The sequence below is a fragment of the Pseudorca crassidens genome, chromosome 14 (genome assembly GCF_039906515.1).
Source record: "Pseudorca crassidens isolate mPseCra1 chromosome 14, mPseCra1.hap1, whole genome shotgun sequence".
NCBI classification, from domain to species: Eukaryota; Metazoa; Chordata; class Mammalia; order Artiodactyla; family Delphinidae; genus Pseudorca; species Pseudorca crassidens.
In genome coordinates, this window is record NC_090309.1 from 35,089,085 (window position 1) to 35,108,480 (window position 19,396).

General features: G+C 40.6%; 1 long non-coding RNA gene across 1 annotated transcript in view; it reads right to left on the minus strand.

Annotated features, from left to right (window-relative positions):
- The window catches only part of LOC137206168 (uncharacterized), a 112,626-nt gene that overhangs the window by 42,160 nt on the left and 51,070 nt on the right, over positions 1-19,396 (minus strand). Inside the window, exon 4 of the long non-coding RNA XR_010934496.1 lies at positions 13,869-13,965. This is a non-coding gene — a long non-coding RNA (uncharacterized lncRNA). The remainder of the gene's footprint in view (positions 1-13,868; positions 13,966-19,396) is intronic.

Sequence of the window (19,396 nt, forward strand, 5' to 3'; positions counted from 1 at the left end):
GAAAACTGAAAATAACCTAATGGTCCATCAATAGGTAATTAGCCATGGGCTATGGAACTATTAAAAATGACCGTGTGTGTGTGTGTGTGTGTGTGTGTGTGTGTGTGTGTGTGTGTGTTGTCTTGCTGGCACTCATGGCATATTCTTAAGTTAAAATGCAGATTAGAAAACTGTATGCATAAAATATCTCATTAATAACTTTATACTGATTATATGTTGAAATAATAATATTTTGAAGAGGTTGAGTCAAATAAAATATGTTGATAAAATGGGTAAAAACAAAGAAGAAGAAGACCGTGTGCATAGTATTATTTCACTTGGGAGAATTTTTTCTCTGTTGTGTATAGGAAGCAAAATCTGAGAGAAAACAAAAATAAAGAGAATAATGATTATCTGTTCGGAGCGTTTTCCTTTCTCACTGTTTTCTCTTTTCCCACCTGTATTTTCTCTTATTTGTATGAGCTGTACACTTATGATGTAAAACCCAGGTGGCCACAAGCGAAATGTCAGCTCTGCACGTTTGTGCCTGAACAGAGAGCACCATTTCCATCTGTTAAATTCCGATTACACGGAAACCTAGGTACAGCTGCCAGTGTCTCACATAAATAAATGCATAAATGTATGCATTGTTATATGCAGACATTCACACAAACTTAAAAAAAATTATGAATCGTTAGGATTATTATTAGTAATAATTACCCACATCTGATCAGAACTACCATATCAGTCATTCTCAGATTTGAAGGAGTATGAAAATCCCCTGGAAGGCTTCTCAAAACCCCAATGGCTGGGCCCACCCTCAGGTTCTGATTAAGCAGGTCTGGGGGTGGAGCCTGAGAATCTGCATGTCTAGCAGGTTCGCAGGAGATGCTGGTGCTTCTGGTCAGAGAACCACTGAGAACAACTGACATATCAAGGCTATTCTGCTTGAATGATGGAAGTCTAAGGATGAGTGGATGCCTCTGTGTTCGGGTGTGTTCAATTCTACTCTGAGGACGATGGTAAACAGCTGTTCTTCCTCCACACTGGAGAGAAGAGAGGAAATGGAATTAACCTGCACGATAATAATTTAGGTTTACTTAGAGGGGAAATGTCCCTCCATACGGATTATTAAGCACTGAGACGGGCTCAGAGGGTTACTAAGAGGAAGTGTTTGTTATCTGCCTCCCTAGAGGTTTTTAACAACTTACAGACCTTACTTGAATGGTGAGGAAGACAAAAGAGAGGACATAAGTGGCACCAGTTATTTTCAGGGAGACCCAAACCCATTCCACTACCTTTTGGTGAACAGGGATAACTAAATACTTTCTCTTCTTCCGCTCCCCAAACCGAGCGATATGAAAATATTCTGTTTTTTCTCACTTCAAGGAGAGTGTTTCAGACTCATGGAACATTGAAACAGTTCAATTTATACCCTTTCCTTGAGACATAAGAACAGATCAACCAGGACAAGATACTTTTCTGATTTTCTATCTCCCGTGCTGGGAAAACACCAAATCAAGAGGTTTACATCTATCTCCTTGGAAGAAAAAGCCCAGACGTCAACTCAGTAAAACTTACAAAAGGCTGCTTTCAACATAGGCTGGGAGCTTCCAGAGAAAATCTTTGGAGAATGAAAACAAATTCAGTTATATAGCCCACTCAACTAATTTTCCTTAGGTTAAACTCTTCATTCTCAGCTCTTTGCTATCTCAGAGTACAAAACCAGTCACAGTCAACAGCTGACACTTGCCTTCATTCACTAGACATCTGGACTTTTCTCATCATGGAACTTGGGAAACTGACATACCACATTCCCACCGGCTATGAGAGCTTGGACTCTGGTGGGTGAGACAGCTGGATTCAGAGCCCCATCCACCATTGCCTGCCTGTGTGACCGTGAGCAAGTCATTTAATCTCTCCGTTTCTCCTCTGTAAAATGGAATCAATTCTACCTGTCTCCCTGGGCTGCCTTGGCGATTTAATGAGATGCAGTGTGGAGAGGATCTTAGCCCAATGCCTGCCTCACAGAAGGGGCTCAACAAATGTTAGCTGTGTCTCCCTTCAAAACCTAGTCCCTGGGGCCTTCCCTGGTGGCGCAGTGGTTGAGAGTCCGCCTGCCGATGCAGGGGACACGGGTCCGGGAAGATCCCACATGCCGCGGAGTGGCTGGGCCCGTGAGCCATGGCCGCTGAGTCCGCGTGTCTGGAGCCTGTGCTCCGCAACGGGAGAGGCCACAACAGTGAGAGGCCCACGTACCTAAAAAAAAAAAAAAAAAAAAAAAAAACCTAGTCCCAGAGGCAAAAATGGTCTGGACAGAAGCCATTTGATGGCTCTTAAGTCTAATTCAACATTTGTTACGAAGCCAATTTTTTTTTTTTTTTAATTGGCTGCGTTGGGTCTTCCGTTGCTGCGAGCGGGCTTTCTCTAGATGCAGCGAGCGGGGGCTACTCTTCGTTGCGGTGCGAGGGCTTCTCATTGCGGTGGCTTCTCTTGTTGCGGAGCACAGGCTCTAGGCACGCAGGCTTCAGTAGTTGTGGCACATGGGCTTCAGTAGTTGTGGCTCACGGGCTCAAAAGCGCAGGCTCAGTAGTTGTGGCACGCGGGCTTAGTTGCTCCGCGGCATGTGGGATCTTCCCGGACCAGGGCTCGAACCCATGTCCCCTGAATTGGCAGGCGGATTCTTAACCACTTCGCCACCAGGGAAGCCCTACCAAGTCAATTTTGTATACAGATTTTTGTTCATCCATATTTTCTCCCAGGTCAGTGCAACTTTGCTTCAATGAGTGCCTCTGAATTTCCGCTGGCCATGTAGTGGAAGAAGCCTCTCTTGCACCACTATATTAATAAACTAAATTGTTTTGGATGCAATTACACCATTAACTCCAAATCAGCATTTCCATCGGAACCCGTTATTTCCTTTAATATGCAATGAGGAAATGGAGAAATAGCTTTGGATTTAACATTGGTATTCAGATTTCCCTGCTTTATTAAGAAAACCAAATACTAAGCTCCGACTATTTTCAAAACAGGACTTATTCAGATTATAAGTAAAACAATAAAACAAATAGCTATAAAATGGGAATATGATCATATAGCTTAAAGCATCATTATGATGATGAAATGGGATAATTGGTGCAAAATACCTAGCAGAGTTCATAGTACATAGTTAGCTATAATTATTGTTATTATGATGGTTTTAAGTATGTGATGAAGTCCTCTTCAGATCTAAAATTTGATGCTTAGAAGTCATTTAATCCTCAGGAAAGCCTGTCTCATTCCTTCACTCTGTGAATACCACCTTCGTAGACAAAGAACACTTAGGACCTGCATGACCACATCCACAGCAAATTTTACTTGTGCCCTAACTTCTTTCTTTTTTATTAATTTGTAGAAGTGGGTTTTTATGGAAAATCTCTAAATACATTTCTTTTCTATTGATTTATGTATTCCATACTTACTTTCCTAGCCCATACTGTGGAAAATTAGCATGGGATCATAATCATTTAGAACCGAAAGTATCTTAGGGGGTCATCTAATCCACTCTCGTTTTTTTGAAGATGAGGAAATGTGAGGTGATATTCCAAAGCCCCTAAACAAGCACCATCAAATCAAGAACTCAAATTCTTTCTTCTCATCCCAGCAGCTAGGGAGCTAAGGGAAGTACTAATAGGTTTGGGATATTTCTTGCATGGAGAGTGTGCTTTTATTTTCATATCTCCAGGAATTGTTATTTGTGAGTGACAGAAACCAAACTTTAAGAAACTTCAGCAGAACAGGATTCCATTGGTTCATATAACACAGCCTCAGGCTGCAGAGAAATTTAGACACAAGAGACTTGAAAATCTGGACTTGTTATTGGTCTCTTGACTCTTTTTTCTATAGATGGTCTTCATTTTCTCAGACTTACCTTCTCTATATGCAGTCCCAACGTAGGGAAAGGACCATACCCGTTAGGACCATGTCCTTCTGAATGTAACAGCAACTCACACACAGTAGCATAACTAAATAGAGGTTTTCTGACATAGTAAGATTTACAAAGGTGAGCAGACTGAGGCTGATGCAGCTACTTGAGATGTTCTCAATGACTCAAGGTCCTCCCAAGTCCTACTCCATTGTTCTTAGCAGGCTGAAGACGTCATCATGCACAAGTTTCCAGCAGAGGGGACAGAAGTAAGGGCAAAATTCACTTGCCAGCTGACAGTGACCCCTTTCATCAGGACAATAATGTTCCAGAAGCCCCACATAGCAGACTTTCATTTATACCACATGGGCTGCAAATGAGCATCTGTGGTCCCAGGACAGTGTGAGGAGATGGGTATTTTCAACTGGGAACATACCCGCGCTAAAAAACAAAAAAAAAAGTGGGACTTTGTTCATCAGGAAAAAGGGGACAATAGATATTGGTAGGCAGTTTGTTTGCCACAGGACATTCCTCTTATTTCCAACTGGACAAATCCTGAAAAGGGTCATGAAATGGCTCTCTTGGGTCCCACGCCCACTCCATGACCAGAATAGTGGGAGATCACAATTCACAGCCCCAACTAGAACCACAGGCAGGTTAGGAGAAGATTCCAGCATAAGGAAGAGCTACAGTTGCCAGATGAAAGGACGGGGTACACAGCAAAGGAAACAACAGATACTATGAGAATCCAATTTGCAGGAAGTCTAACCGTAATACAAAAATTTGCTCAATACTGAAAATGCTGATCATAGTTGTGAATTTTGAAAAGCACCAAGAATTTCCTCTACTGAAGTTCAGAGCATACCTCAAAGCCATAGGGAAACCCATAGCAAAAGGCTGATTCCAAATATTAAATATGTAAGATTGCATACCCATTTGTCAGGTGCATCATTTTATAGCCTACGGGTGAGTAATAGGTCAAGGCTAGGTATCTGCTGCCTCATCCAGTGGTATTATCTTCAATCATGTTAATTATATTAATATGACCTGCACTAATGAAAACCACAAAAACCTATTTTGGCTTCTCTCAGCACACACATTTTGACAATTTAGTCCTGTCAGCCTTGTGTGCCTCTCAGCACCAGACTTAATGTTCATAATATCAGGGTAATTTTAAGCATTTTCTACACAAAACCAACAAAGAAAATGACTTGTGAACTAAATTTCATTTTGGCTGAGCAGCAAACCAGATCAAGAACTAAGAGATTCATGATGACTTTAGTGTCGCTTCTGGTCTTATCCATCCATCTCTCTTTCTTAACATATATTCTTCTTTGACATGTTTTCTAAATGATTAGCCACCTGAGAAAATATTTAAATGACCGAATCATAAGGTAAAAAATTTATAGCCTAAATGACATTAAACAAATTCAATATGTTATGCATATGGAAATTAGGAGCTTTCAGATTATATTTTAGCCATTAAAATGTGCCTTAAAATATTTAGTTTCTGTTTGCAACAGTGTGATTTTTTTCTCTTGCTCTTCTAATGGCAGATTCTCAGAGTAACCAAGCGAAAACAAATGACTTAGTCCTTGGTTCAGAGAAATAATGGGTTACTAGCATAATTAATTTTATGTTTAATTACTGTAGAATGAAACAATTCAACAATATCCAATCAATCCTTAGAATGACAGAACAGAAGGTCAGCAGTTGCTAAGTCAATTGTTTTGAAAGAGGAATTTATGTCAGGTTCTCTTTTATGTGCTATGGAAAGAAATTGGATAAAAGTGGTCAAGCAAACATTAATTAATTGTATAAATGTAATCTGGTTGTCATGCTAAATCATACAGGCAGGGGACATAGTTCTCAGAATGGTGGGCATGCATCACTTGCAAATTTCAGTGACATGTCCAACCCTGCCCCACTGCCAAGCCATACACAATTAAAAGCCTTAGAGTCAAATATTAACATCTCTAGAATTCTTTTTTTCTTTTTTTAAATTTATTTATTTTTGGCTGTGTTGTGTCTTTGTTGCTGCGCGCAGGCTTTCTCTAGTTGTGGCGAGCGGGGGCTACTCTTCATTGCGGTGCGTGGGCTTCTCATTGTGGTAGCTTCTCCTGTTGTGGAGCATGGGCTCTAGGCACGTGGGCTTCAGTAGTTGTGGCACATGGGCTCAGTAGTTGTGGCTCATGGGCTCAGTTGCTCCACGGCATGGGGGATCTTCCCAGACCAGGGCTCGAACCCATGTCCCCTGCATTGGCAGGTGGATCTTACCCACTGCGCCACCAGGGAAGCCCTAGAATTCTTTTCATAAAGTCTGTACCGACAATCATGGAAAGGAGTTGATGGCTCCAGTCCATTTCCTTCCACAGCAGCCCCCAGCACAGGGAGCTGAGACTAACTGAGCTCCCCACTCCTCTTGCTGTCCCATTAATAACAAGGAACTATTTCACAAAATAGTTTTTTTTTTTTTTTTCCTGGTCCTAGCACTAATCACATTTGGGAGCTCATGTAGGCAATAAAACTGGAAGATACGGAAGGTGGTCCCCATTACATTTCCACATTCAAAAAAGTTAACTTTCCAAGATTTCCTCCTAGCCCTTGGTTTCCCCAGCATTTAAAGGCATTTAGCTACTCTGCTCATCTGACTCAGAAAACCCCAGCTTTCCCTCTGCCATAACTAAGGTACTTATATCAACGTGACTGTGCACTTGCCTCAAGACCACCCCTTCTGCCTCTATTATAACTCTTTTGGGAGATGCCCCCGACATCCTATTTTATTTCTTCTCGACGGCTTCTTTCTGAAACTAGAGTATGAAGCAGCCTTTTCCCTGCAAGCATGGAGGTGAAAGATCACATCTACATCCTTTGAGAATTTTCTGTGAAAAAACTAAGGCATCACTTTCCCCTCATATCTACCAACTCCTTGAGGACAGCTTTGAGAAATCCAGGCCTGAAGAGACAGGCTTTCTGTATTTAGGATGTTACTAAAAATAAAGAAGAGTTTGTGTCCATTTAATTAATGGGACTGGGCAAAATGTGGAACAAGCTCATTCATGGAGATCAAAATCCGTAAGGTACAAAAATTCCCCTTGGGGTAGTTGAATTGAAGGGGCACGAGGGAGGCAACTGGGGGCGGGGGGTTAGGGCAGCTGGAAATGTTTTGCTTTTAGAGCTGGATGCTTCCTGCAGGTACATTCAGTTTGTGAAAATTCACTAGGCTTATCATTTATGTATTTTTCTGTTTATAGATAGATTTCAAGAAAAGGTACTTGAAAATGCAAATTAAAAAGTAAAGCCTGGGCTTCCCTGGTGGCGCAGTGGTTGAGAGTCCGCCTGCCGATGCAGGGGACGCGGGTTCGAGCCCTGGTCCGGGAAGATCCCACATGCCGCGGAGCGGCTGGGCCCGTGAGCCATGACCGCTGAGCCTGCGCGTCCGGAGCCTGTGCTCTGCAACGGGAGAGGCCACAACAGTGAGAGGCCCGCATACCGCAAAAAAAAAAAAAAAAAAGCAAAGCCTCTGCCATACAGGCCTTAGTGTCCAGGAGTCTGTGGCAAAATGTTTGTCTAAGAGGATCTTGGATTCATTATAGAAAATTGGGTGGATGCCTCTGGTTTTTCATGAATCAGTTAAGGTTCTTTGCACATGCTGAGTTGATATTCTAGAGTTGCAGCCCTGTTCAGCCAGGCTGGCTTGGGCCATGAGTGAATTTTGACCATTGGTTAGTGATTGTAGCAATGTAGCACTTTGAAGCTGCAGCTTAAACACAGAATTTTTACTTGAGAGGTCAGAATAACCTTAAACTACATGAAAAGTGTGTATAGTTACCAGGACCTGTGCATGTATTCGGAAGGCTCCACAGACCAGAACAGGGAGCCCTCATGACAACGCTCATCCTCTGTAACAGCATTAAGTTATCCCAATGTCCAAAATCTCCCACAATGCTGAAACAGTTGTTTTCCTTGGGCCACCAGACAGGTTCCAATAGAAATATTCAGCTAGTTTTCACATTCATAAAACAAGGAAACACTATAACTACAAATTTAGTATCTTCAGAATAATCTGGGAATTCTTTCTTCCAGTATTAAGATTGCTTTCAGTAGCAAAATGGTTTGTCTATAGAAACATTCCTCTCAGACTGAGTGGATACCAGGCTGACATCCACATTGCCTGCACTTTGAAAGCATCATTTCTAATAGTAGAACTGGTTGATGCTCTGAATAGAAAGTTGAAACCCTTTAAATAAATCCGACCAAAACCAGAAATAGAAATGCAGGAGCTGACTAGGTTAAAACCATTAAATTATGTTCCTTCAAAGGCACTTGATAGGGCTTCCCTGGTGGCACAGTGGTTGAGAATCTGCCTGCTAATGCAGGGAACACGGGTTCGAGCCCTGGTCTGGGAGGATCCCACATGCCGCGGAGCAACTAGGCCCGTGAGCCACAACTACTGAGCCTGCGCGTCTGGAGCCTGTGCTCCGCAACAAGAGAGGCCGCGACAGTGAGTGGCCCGCGCACCGCGATGAAGAGTGGCCCCCCTTGCCACAACTAGAGAAAGCCCTCTCACAGAAACGAAGACCCAACACAGCAAAAATAAATAAATAAATTACTAAACTTCTAAAAAAAAAAAGAGGCACTTGATAAATCAGTCACTGATATTTCTGAGTAAATCTAGTTTAATGTTTGCTGATTTATGCAAAGATGACCCATTCTTTGTGTGATAAGGTCTTTGGGACCACATGTCTAATTTCTCAACCATACAAATACTCAGTTCTAGAACCCTCATAAAAAACTAAACTATGTCTGTTTGTTATGGATTACTCATAGGTGGGTACATATAGTATAGCATAATATTGTATTGTTCAGCATTATTTTTCATGGAAAGTAAGAAGCCATCAACTATAAGAAGCACAATAACTTTATATAATATCACTAAGGAAGGAAAAAAATACTCCTAATTTAAAATTTTTCTCTTTTAAGATACAGCTTTATTTCAAATATTAAAAGCTGAAAAATGTCTTAGATGTGATGAAATATGTCTTTTTTCTACTATCTTTTTTCTACTAACTTTTTTCTACTCTGGAGGGAAAAAATTCTAGCTAATTTTAAAATTCAATAGCAATCACCAATGGACAAGGGTTTTGGGGAGTGTGTTTTTAAATATACTGCATTGAACATAAGGCTTTTTATGAGTTAATATGAAAAAGGATAATATTGTTTTGCTATTTGGAAAACAAAGTTACTGTCTTCTACCAAGTGAACTTAAAAGGTCACAGTTCCCCTCTTCTATTTTCTGCAATAGTTTTTGCACTGCTGATGAAAATATGACATAAAATAGAGTACATAAGATCCACAAAAACTAACTCACAAAATGCAGTTTCTCGGTATTTCCTTTAAGTACAACTCTAAAGCAATCATACAGCCACTTTACAAAACCTTAGCTACATGTAATTATCCATGACAAGTGCATTTGTGACACTGAATTCAATCACATTCCCTTAAACTTGATCTTTGAATGTCCATGGCAGTAATAAAACCATCATTTGCCCCAGTGAATATTCTTTGAAATTAATTTTTCTTTCCACTTTTAATTGTAACACATTTTGCTTTCAAGAGAAGTAGAAGTCTAAATTAGAAGAAAACTCAATTATCTGAAACATAATTCATCCTAAACATATTGCTGAAAAACTTTGCTTTAAGCAGGAAAGTTCATGATTCTTTTCCCTTTTTGTGTAGGGCTGGAATGAATCCTCTAGATTGGGGTTTTAATCCAACAACTATTTGAAACCTTAGAATAAAACATATAATAGCTCTATGAGATTGAAATTTTTTTTTTTTTTTTTTGCGGTATGTGGGCCTGTCACTATTGTGGCCTCTACCGTTGCGGAGCACAGGCTCCGGACACGCAGGCTCAGCGGCCATGGCTCACGGGTCCAGCCGCTCCGCGGCATGTGGGACCTTCCCGGACCGGGGCACGAACCCGTGTCCCCTGCATCGGCAGGCGGACTCTCAACCACTGCGCCACCAGGGAACCCCGAGATTGAAATTTTTTAAATCATGAATCAGTAATAATATTTCCCCATTCCACCAATTTAAATATAATAAAGAGGGAAATTGATTGAAATACTTTAGGAAAAAATGACCACTAAGATGGATACATACTTTGCAAGTAGAATCTATTAGAAATACTCCGGTACAAAACATTCCTAACACTTTATCACCAGCCCTTTCAGATCACTGTGGATCAAAGCTGCCTTCATTTTTACTGGTAAAATTCTGTATAAATGCTTAACACCCAAATATAGGGTATAAATTTTGATTCACATCTGCATTTTAAAAAGACAGCTTTAAAATACATTTTGGGGACAGCTGGGGAAACTGGAATATAAACTATATGTTAGACTATATTATTGAATTGTTCATTTTCTTAGGTGTGTGATAATGGTTATTTAGTTATAGGGGAGAATGATCTAATCATTAGGCGATACACGCTGAAGTATTTAGGAGTGAAGTGTCATGATGTCTGGAATTTACTCTAAAATAATACAAACACACACACCCAGAGCGCACAATGGTGACAAAATGTTAACAGTTGGTTGAATGCACGTGAAAGGTGTACAGATATTCATGGTGCTCTGTTTTCTACTTTTCTTTTCTATAGGTTTGAAAGTTCTTTTCAGAATTAAAAGTGGAGGGGAGGGCTTCCCTGGTGGCGCAGTGGTTGAGAGTCCGCCTGCTGATGCAGGGGACACGGGTTCGTGCCCCTGTCCGGGAAGATCCCACATGCCGTGGAGCGGCTGGGCCCGTGAGCCATGGCCTCTGAGCCTGCGCGTCCGGGGCCTGTGCTCCGCAACGGGAGGGGCCACAACAGTGAGAGGCCCACGTACCGGAAAAAAAAAAAAAAAATGTGGCGGGGAACTTGTATAAATTCATGGGGAAGGCTCTTCATCTGAAGAACACTGAATATCTGCATTTTTTACTCTTTCCCTCCATTTCAATAGTTGATGTTAGTATGTGCTTCTCTGATGCTCCAATAAAATACTTCTGGAAGAATGGCAGGTCAGCATGCCTTGTTTTAAGTTTATTAACTGACAACCTACTTTCAATGACAAAAGAAAATGTAATCGAGGCCTGTTTTAGAGCCATGATTGTCAGCTCACGTGGTCAATATGTCATGCAGGGGACACTTTATTAAGGAGTGAATTACTTCGCTTGTAATCTGAGCTAACTGAACTTCAATGTCAGGTTGTAAAAATCATAGATTAAAATGTAACACTAAGTGCAATCAGATAGGCAACATCACCCTTTGCCCTCCAAAAACAACCCCAAATCAGGGCTTATTTTATACAAGTTGCAGATAGAAAGTCTCTTTTGTACCACAAAGAAGCAATTTTCCTGCCACTGAAAGGACTGCCGTGTTAAGTGTAATATTTACGTGTCTCATTGCCACGCTTTTATTTCTGGCAAGATTGAAAATTAAAATTTCACTGTGTCCAGGCATTCATTAGCTAAGAGAGTAAACTCTCCAGGTTAATATCCCATGTAATGATAAGAGAAACAATCAAAACCCCCTGCAAAAGGTAAGTACTAGAAAGTATGTTATTTTGGCAAAATCCCTCCCATGTCCTATGCATTATCAAAAAGGCAAATTCCCTGTCAAAGATGCTCTCCAAAGATAAGGCCCATGAATCATGAAACATGTCTAATTGTAATACACTCATCCTCTGTCAAGTCAATGAAATTCATCTCTCTCCTGGTTGTTCTAAACAAGGCAAATGGATTCGGTACCATATTTACTTAACCAGGCACGCACTGACCATGTTGATGGTCTTAAACATGGGAGAGGTTTGGTAAAGTGAACAAAGGGCTCACTCCAGCATCAGATAAGAAATGACTTTCCACCCCAGTGCTGCCACTTTCTGTCTGTATAAGTTTGAGCAGGTCAGTTACTGTTTCTCGACTTCAGTTTCTTCGCCTATGAAATAGTTAAGATAATGCTCACCTCTCTGGATTTTTATCATGATTAGGAATAATATATGAAAAACACCTTGGAAGGGCCTGACACTTATCAAGTACACAGAAAAGGGGAATTATCAATTGTTGTACAGCAGTACATTTTATTTTTCAAAGATATGAATGGTTTTTCATTGAGCAGATCACTCTGGTCTTGAGTGAATAGTTCAGTGCATGTGTTAGTGAGTTTGAAATATTTAATAAGGCACATCATGTACAACACCAAGTGAGGTAGAAATCTGGCTTATTACTATGGCATCTCATCATAGCTCAAGGAAGATCCGAATTTTCCAACTGGAAAGAATGGCAGGTAATGGTCAAATACGTACTTCATTTTGTTTCATGCACCTCTTTCTAAGTGAGAGCTCCCAAACTTTGGTTTAAGAGGATCAGCTGCTTTGCATTTCTCAGGAGTCCAGCGTGGGAAAGGACCCCCCACGGTGATTTCCAGGGGAGGGGGTCAATTTGGCAGAGAAATTCCATGAAGTGTTCCCCACCCAGAGCACTTCTAGAGGGGCTTACTTAGAAATTTACTAGGTAAGCCTTTTTGTTCATCTTCTACTTGTGGTGTCCCATCCTATATCTGTAGCATTTCACTATGAAATTACTTTTCCTGAAGGAATATCAGCAAAAGTAAAACATGTGGAATCTTCTAGAATACCAGGGTCAAAACTGCTTTGTTTTGTGCTGAGATACTCTCTAATATCTGGTCTCTTCTATCTGTAGACATGTGGAAATAATTTTTTTTTTATCTTTATACAACTTTTAAAATTTAAACTTCGTTTACAGTTATTACAAAATATTGGCTATATTTCTCATGTGGTACAATACATCCTTATAGCCTATCTTACACCCAATAGTTTGTAACTCCCACTCCCCTACCCCTATGTTGCCCCCCTCCCCACTGGTAACCACTAGTTTGTCCTCTATATCTGTGAGTATGCTTCTTTTTTGTTATATTCACTAGTTTGTTGTATTTTTTAGATTCTACATTAAGTCATATCATACAGTATTTGTCTTTCTCTGTCTGACTTATTTCACTTGCATAATGCCCTCCAAGTCCATCCCTGTTGCTGCAAATGGCAAGTTTTCATTCTTTTTTATGAGTAGTATTCCATTTTGTGTGTGTGTGTGTATATATATATATGTATATATCATATCATATCATCTTTATCTTTATATATCACATCATCTTTATCCATTCATCTGTTGATGGACACATAGTTTGCTTCCATAGCTTTGCAATTGTAAATAACGCTTCTAGGAAAACTGGGGTGCATGTATCTTTTTGAATTAGTGTTTTTGTTTTTTTTCAAATATATACCCAGGATGGAGCTGCTGAGTCATATGGTAATTCTATTTTTAGTTTTTTGAGAAAACTTCACACGGTTTTCCATAGTGACTGCACCAATTTACATTCCCATCAACAGTGTACGAGGTGGAAATAATATTTCTGAAATGTGACTCTGGTCTCTGGGCAAAGGGATAGGATTGGGTAGAAAGAACCCAGCCCAGGGCTGGGCATGTGGCAGGTGCTCGGTCTGTAAACAGAGAAGGAAGCTGTGCCACAGTACTTTCCTTCAGCTTTAAAGTCAAAAGAGAAAATAGTTGTTATCATCCAACAAATGAAAAACTATCTAAAGAGCATCATTTAGAAAAACACTCTGGCCATGCAAGTTTACATTTTCAGTGTTAACGTAAACAGTCCTTAAGTTGGCTGAAAGGTCAGGACAGCAGCTAATAAAATCAGCAAGTAAATTTCAAATAAAGAAATGTCCTTCCCTTGCAGAGGGAATTTTAGCTTGCCCTTTCCTTTGGTCACAGCCTGCATGAGAATGTCTTTAGATTTTTCAAAAGTGAAAGTTGGAGTAAATAAGATGTGAATATTGGAGGCTGAGACCTGCTAGATGTGTTTTTTAAACAGCTCTTTAGATGGGCGAATACGGCAGCTTGATTAAGACATGCATACCTTGATCATTTGTCATCTGCATGTCTTTAAGCCCTGAGGGGTAGTTTGTGCCAGATCCAGAAAGAAGTATGTCCCAAGAGACTGAGGACAGCACTACCTGGTAATCAAAAAAGAGAAATGAACATGGCATTGAGGAGACTGAAAGGGGTGGGCACAAAACTCATTTGTTTATCCCCTAATATAAATTTCTTCCCAGACCTCATTCATTCCTGCTATCCTTCTCCTTAGCTGGGAAAGAAATTGCATCATTTCTCTTCTTCTGGCTTTACATCTCCATTTTCATAAGGTGCCCCTTGCATTCTCATGCGTGCCAGATGTCAGCATTACCCACAGCTCTGGAACAGGCTGGGGAGAGGGGGAGGGGATCCTTATGAATCCTGGATTCATAACATTGGGAATCCAGGAAAGGATGCACATGGGCCTGGATGGAGTTTGAGAGGTTTGATCTCAGCTACTGAAGGCCCTGACCCAAGTCCAGCTCCTGCCACCCCATTCCAGGCTGGGACAGGGCTGAAATAGCTCAGCAAACCACATTCATTCATTCTAGTACAGCTGCTCCCAGTGGGTTTACGCACATCGTACTTTGATGCATTTCCTCTTTGGAAACTGGCTAAAATTCTTCTACTTTTCATTTTGTGTTCTATACTTTGTTACGTAAATTATTTTCCATCTCCACCCACCATGATACTTACCCCAGTGCAATAACATGGTAGTCTTAATAAATACTTCATCAATTAATGTATAAATTATAGAATTTTTTGAAAAAAAGGGTTATAGCGGCATTTATTCAAAATCCTGTGTTCCACATCATTAATTAGGTTGACATAATACCATGTATTTGTTTCAGAAAGTAAACCTGCTTTCTAAGAAAAATTCATCAACACTTACAAGTTTTGAAATCAAAAAACACCCCCCTAAACTTCATTTCTCAGCCAAAATCTGTAATTTGGCAACTGGTGAAAATGAATGAATATTAGAAGCTTAATGATATAGAGAATAAAAACCAATTATAATCTTATTGTAATGACTAATTTTTGTTTATTTATTATAAAATGTTTCAATACACAAAAAAGGATGAATAACAATATAGAATATGTTGAATTCTATTCTATGTTGAATAGAATATGGGGGTCACCACCGAGCTTAAAAAATTAACTAGTACAAGCATAGTTGTAGTTCCTTGTGTACCCCTCCCAAATGCATTCCTGTCCAAACACCCACCAGAGGGAACCCTGCTTCTGAATTTGGAGGTTATCATCCTAGAGCGTATTTTTATACTCTTATACAAATGTAAATTTCCCTAGACGATATACAGGATCATTTTGCATATTTAACACTTTGCATAAGTAGTATCCTATTGTACATGTATAATTTGTGGGCTTTTTTAACTCCATACTTCTTGGGATATATTCACTTTGATACATGCTCTAGGTTACTCACTTTTCATTGTCACATATTATTTTACTATAGGAATGTACCACAATGGAGTCATCCATTGAAAGCCTGATTTTCAAAAGAGGAGAAAGAACCTTTGTATCATGGGGAAGAAAAGAATGGTCGGATAAAACTAACCCTCCGGCTCCAGACCATGGCTTGCTTACCCTGACACTTTCCTCCCTGCTGGACAGGAATCCTATCTGTGTAAATAGCTGAGGCAAACTGTTAAAGAAACTAATGAACGGAGCGTAAGACAGGTGGTGATAGCCAAGTTCACCTGGCTAATCCCAGGCCTCTCTCTGGCGGTAATGGCCTTCTTCACTGCCTCAGGAATGCAGAGTAATAGCTGCAAGAGGCCATGCAGCAGCTAACTGGACTTGACCATGCCAAGTCACCCTTCAGAATGCAGTATGTTTCTCTAGAAAAATCTTTTATTTTATCACTTTGTTAAAATTGTGCATTTGAAGTTACGTATCCTCCAGACACCCATAGAGCATGCCTTTTTCACATCGTACACACTTCCTCAGGCCACCCAGCCTTGCTCTGTTCAGTGTTCAGTAATTGATCAAAAGGAATATCAGCTGCTTCTCAAAGACAAGCCCCAAGATGAGCAGTTTCCCTCCCTGCTAGCCTCAGATATCCCACTCTGCCTGTCTTGACAATCCAAGCAGCAAGTGGGATGATGAGAAAACAGCCATGAGCTAAAGGAGGCGCCCAGGTGAAATCTCTTCTCTGGTACCTTGGTGCCAGGTACCTACGGCCAAGGACCTGGGACTGCAGCTCCACCCTGCAGCATGTAGAGGTGCCTGGGCAAAGGAAGCGGCTGGTGGATCACACGTCTAAGAAAGTGGATTGGCGGTGATAGGAAAGACCTGGTGGGTCTGGCCCCCAAGAGTGAGAGCCTGAAATAGCCAGGTGCCTGGAGGGTAAGACCAAGACACTGACAAGGGTGGAGCCTCCTGTTGACACTCAGAGGGAGGGAGAAACCCACTGACACTAGTTAAAGGTACATGGTTAAAACAGGAGAAATGTGATGGGTGATCCAGCTGTGAGGTTGCCATGCAGATCGTTCCATCCTTTAGTTCTACATTTTCCCTTTCGGTGGCAAGATTCTGATCCATATTTGGAAAAAAAGGCTCTCATTCATGCAAAGCCCCTATTTAAAAACCAAGTAAATCTACACAATGGAATACTACTCAGCAATAAAAAGGTTCAAAATACTGTTACACAAAGCATCACGGGTGAACCTCAAAATCATGCAGACACAAAGAAGAGAGAAAGCAAAACTATATACTCTATGCTTCCATTTACATGAAGTCTGAGGACAGGCAAAACTACCTTTGATTATACATGTCAGAAATTGCTTTACGTGGGTGGGAGGGGGCGAGTAGTTGACTGGAAGGAGGAATGATGGAACTTTCGGAATGATAGGAATGTTCTATACCTTGTTTTTTCTAGTCATTATGCAGGTAACTGTGACTGTCAGTATTCATCAAACTGACCTTTAAGGCTGTGCATTTTTTATTGTGGATAAATTATAATTCAAGTTTTCAAATGGTACATGAAAGATAAATAGATACATGAAATCAAGTCAGAGATGTGTTTGGCTAAGAAAAACTTTCCATGGAAAATATGGTCTCCAAGAGAGTTACACGGGATTTCCTTAGGTAAGTCCAACTCCATCCCCCTGAAGTATTCACATCTAGATGGCTTTCTGGACCACATCATTTTAAGGTCACTCTGCCTTAGAATTTCCCTTTCCCCTTCTTTTCATATTTCTCCCTCTACTGCACTTCCCACCCTCTGAAATATACATATATGTGTACTTAATTATATTTTTGATTAATTGACTGGTTTATTGCGTGTCTTTCTCCATCTAGAATGTAAACTCCACAGGACAGGCATGTTTGTCCATTTTGCTCACTGCCGTATCCCCAGTACCACATGCAGAGCACATGGTATGCCTCAATGAATTGTTTCCGAATAAATGAATAAGTTCAAGGAAAGAAAAAATGATTAACTGTCTATTTGGCTTTAGAGATCATCCAGTCCAAACCTGTCATTTACTGATGAGGACACTGGCACCCTGAGAGGTTGAATCACTTTCTCCATCACAAAATCATCAGAATGTGGAGACATTGCTGGTAAGAATGGAACACTCCCCAATCCTGCTTCTCTCTGTCGAGGAAGGTTGCAAACAACTCCTTGTTTGACCAAAATCATTAGTTCTTCCAGCAGCTTAACTTCCTTTCCATGCATACTTGTAATCATTCTAATTAAATGGGTCATCAAACTTCAAGAGAGACACAGTAGAAATAGGCTACTCATATTTGCCTTGAAGCTCTTACTTCCAAAATAAGTAATATAACATTGTTACTAATGTTCCTAGTAAATCTAGTGGAATGACATCACTTGAAACCTTTCTACATAAAGATAATTCAAGGTTCTGAACATTTGCTTTGTACAGAAAGCACTGTGCTCAGTTCTAAAGGGACTAATGGAGAATTCTAAGAAAAGCAAGGTACAGGAAGTACTTGGCAGTATGTCACTTAGTTATTTAGGACAAAGCAAATGCTAGAGCCCAAGTGTCCAGTGCTGTTTTGCTGTATTACCAAATATGATGAAACCTTGAGCTAAGGAATGGAGATCTATGTAAGATTCCAGGAATCAAGCCGTAGTTGCCTTCCCTATATTCCTAAAATTCCATCCTTTTCCTGAAAGAGGCTGCCGTTCTTCATTTGCAAGTGCAAGTTACAGGGAGTGAACGGTTTACTTACAGTGAGAGCAACAGATCAGACAACCTCCAAGATCAAGGCCAGCAAAGACTGACAAAGATGAAAAGGAAGAAAAACAAGGAGTCCTACTCAGGAAATCTTGGCAAAGGTGAGAGGAAGTTGTTATGCTATGTCAGCACACTTTTACAAGACTCAAAAACCACCTTCTAGTGGGCTCTACAAGGATACTTCAATAGTCGTTCTTCGTGTCACTCATCCAACAAATATTTAGAGTGCCCATTAATGGAACAAGCACCTCTCAAGGTGCCACATGTACCGGCGAGAACACATTGGCACCATATTCTGACCTCTCCCCACGTCTACTACTCCACGTTCCATCTCCTCCCATTCAAACAAACCATAGAAGTATGGTCTCAGTAGAGTTAGCTTCAGCCGCCTGCCAGCAAGGAAAGAACTTGGGTTGACCAGTACCCCGCCATCGTCAGAATAATTAATAGTCTGTTAACATGGCATTCTCCTAAACACACACACACACACACACACACACACAAATATTTGCATTTTAAAAGCTACTTCTTATTAGTCCAAATGGTCCTTTAATTGTGGAGTTTCAGGTAGATAACAAAATGAAGTCAACCTAAAGATTTGGATAGTAGAGGTAGTAGGGGAATTGACAAACAGAAGGGTATCTAGGGGTTGGTACAGCATCTCAAATGTGCTTTTCACTGCTTCTCATTACTTCTTCCTTTAATCTTCACCTGAATCCAGCATTGAAAAAAACCCAACAAATCTGCAAAGATTTTATGTGAAGGATGAGGGTAAGAATGGAGGCAAGGAAGTTCTGCCCAGTGTGAGGTAAAAGGGACAGTGATAAATGTTTGCGTGTGCATCATTTTTAGAGTGGTGGTTTTTAGATTAGAAATGAACCAAATAGACATTTTTTTAAAACTTCAGTTTTCTAGGAACTTCTTGGGGACTGAATAGCAAGTGAAGAATTTAACACCCCTCATTATGAACTGAAGGTTTGTGTCCCTTCCAAATTCATATGTTGACACTGTAATCCCCAATGCGCTGGTATCTGGAGATGGGACCTTTGGGAGGTTATTAGGGTTAGATGAGGTCATGAGTGTGGGGTCTTCATGATGGGATTAGTGGCCTTACAAGAAGTGACACTAGAGAGAGCCCTCTCTCTCTCTTTCTGTTACAAAAATAAAGGTCATGTGAGCAAGATGGCAGCCTCCTACAAGCCAAGAGAAGAGGCCTTAGAATGAAACTCACCTTGCTGACACCTTGATCTTGGACTTCCCAGCCTTCAGAGCTGTGATAAATAAATTTCTATTGTCTAAGCCACCCAGT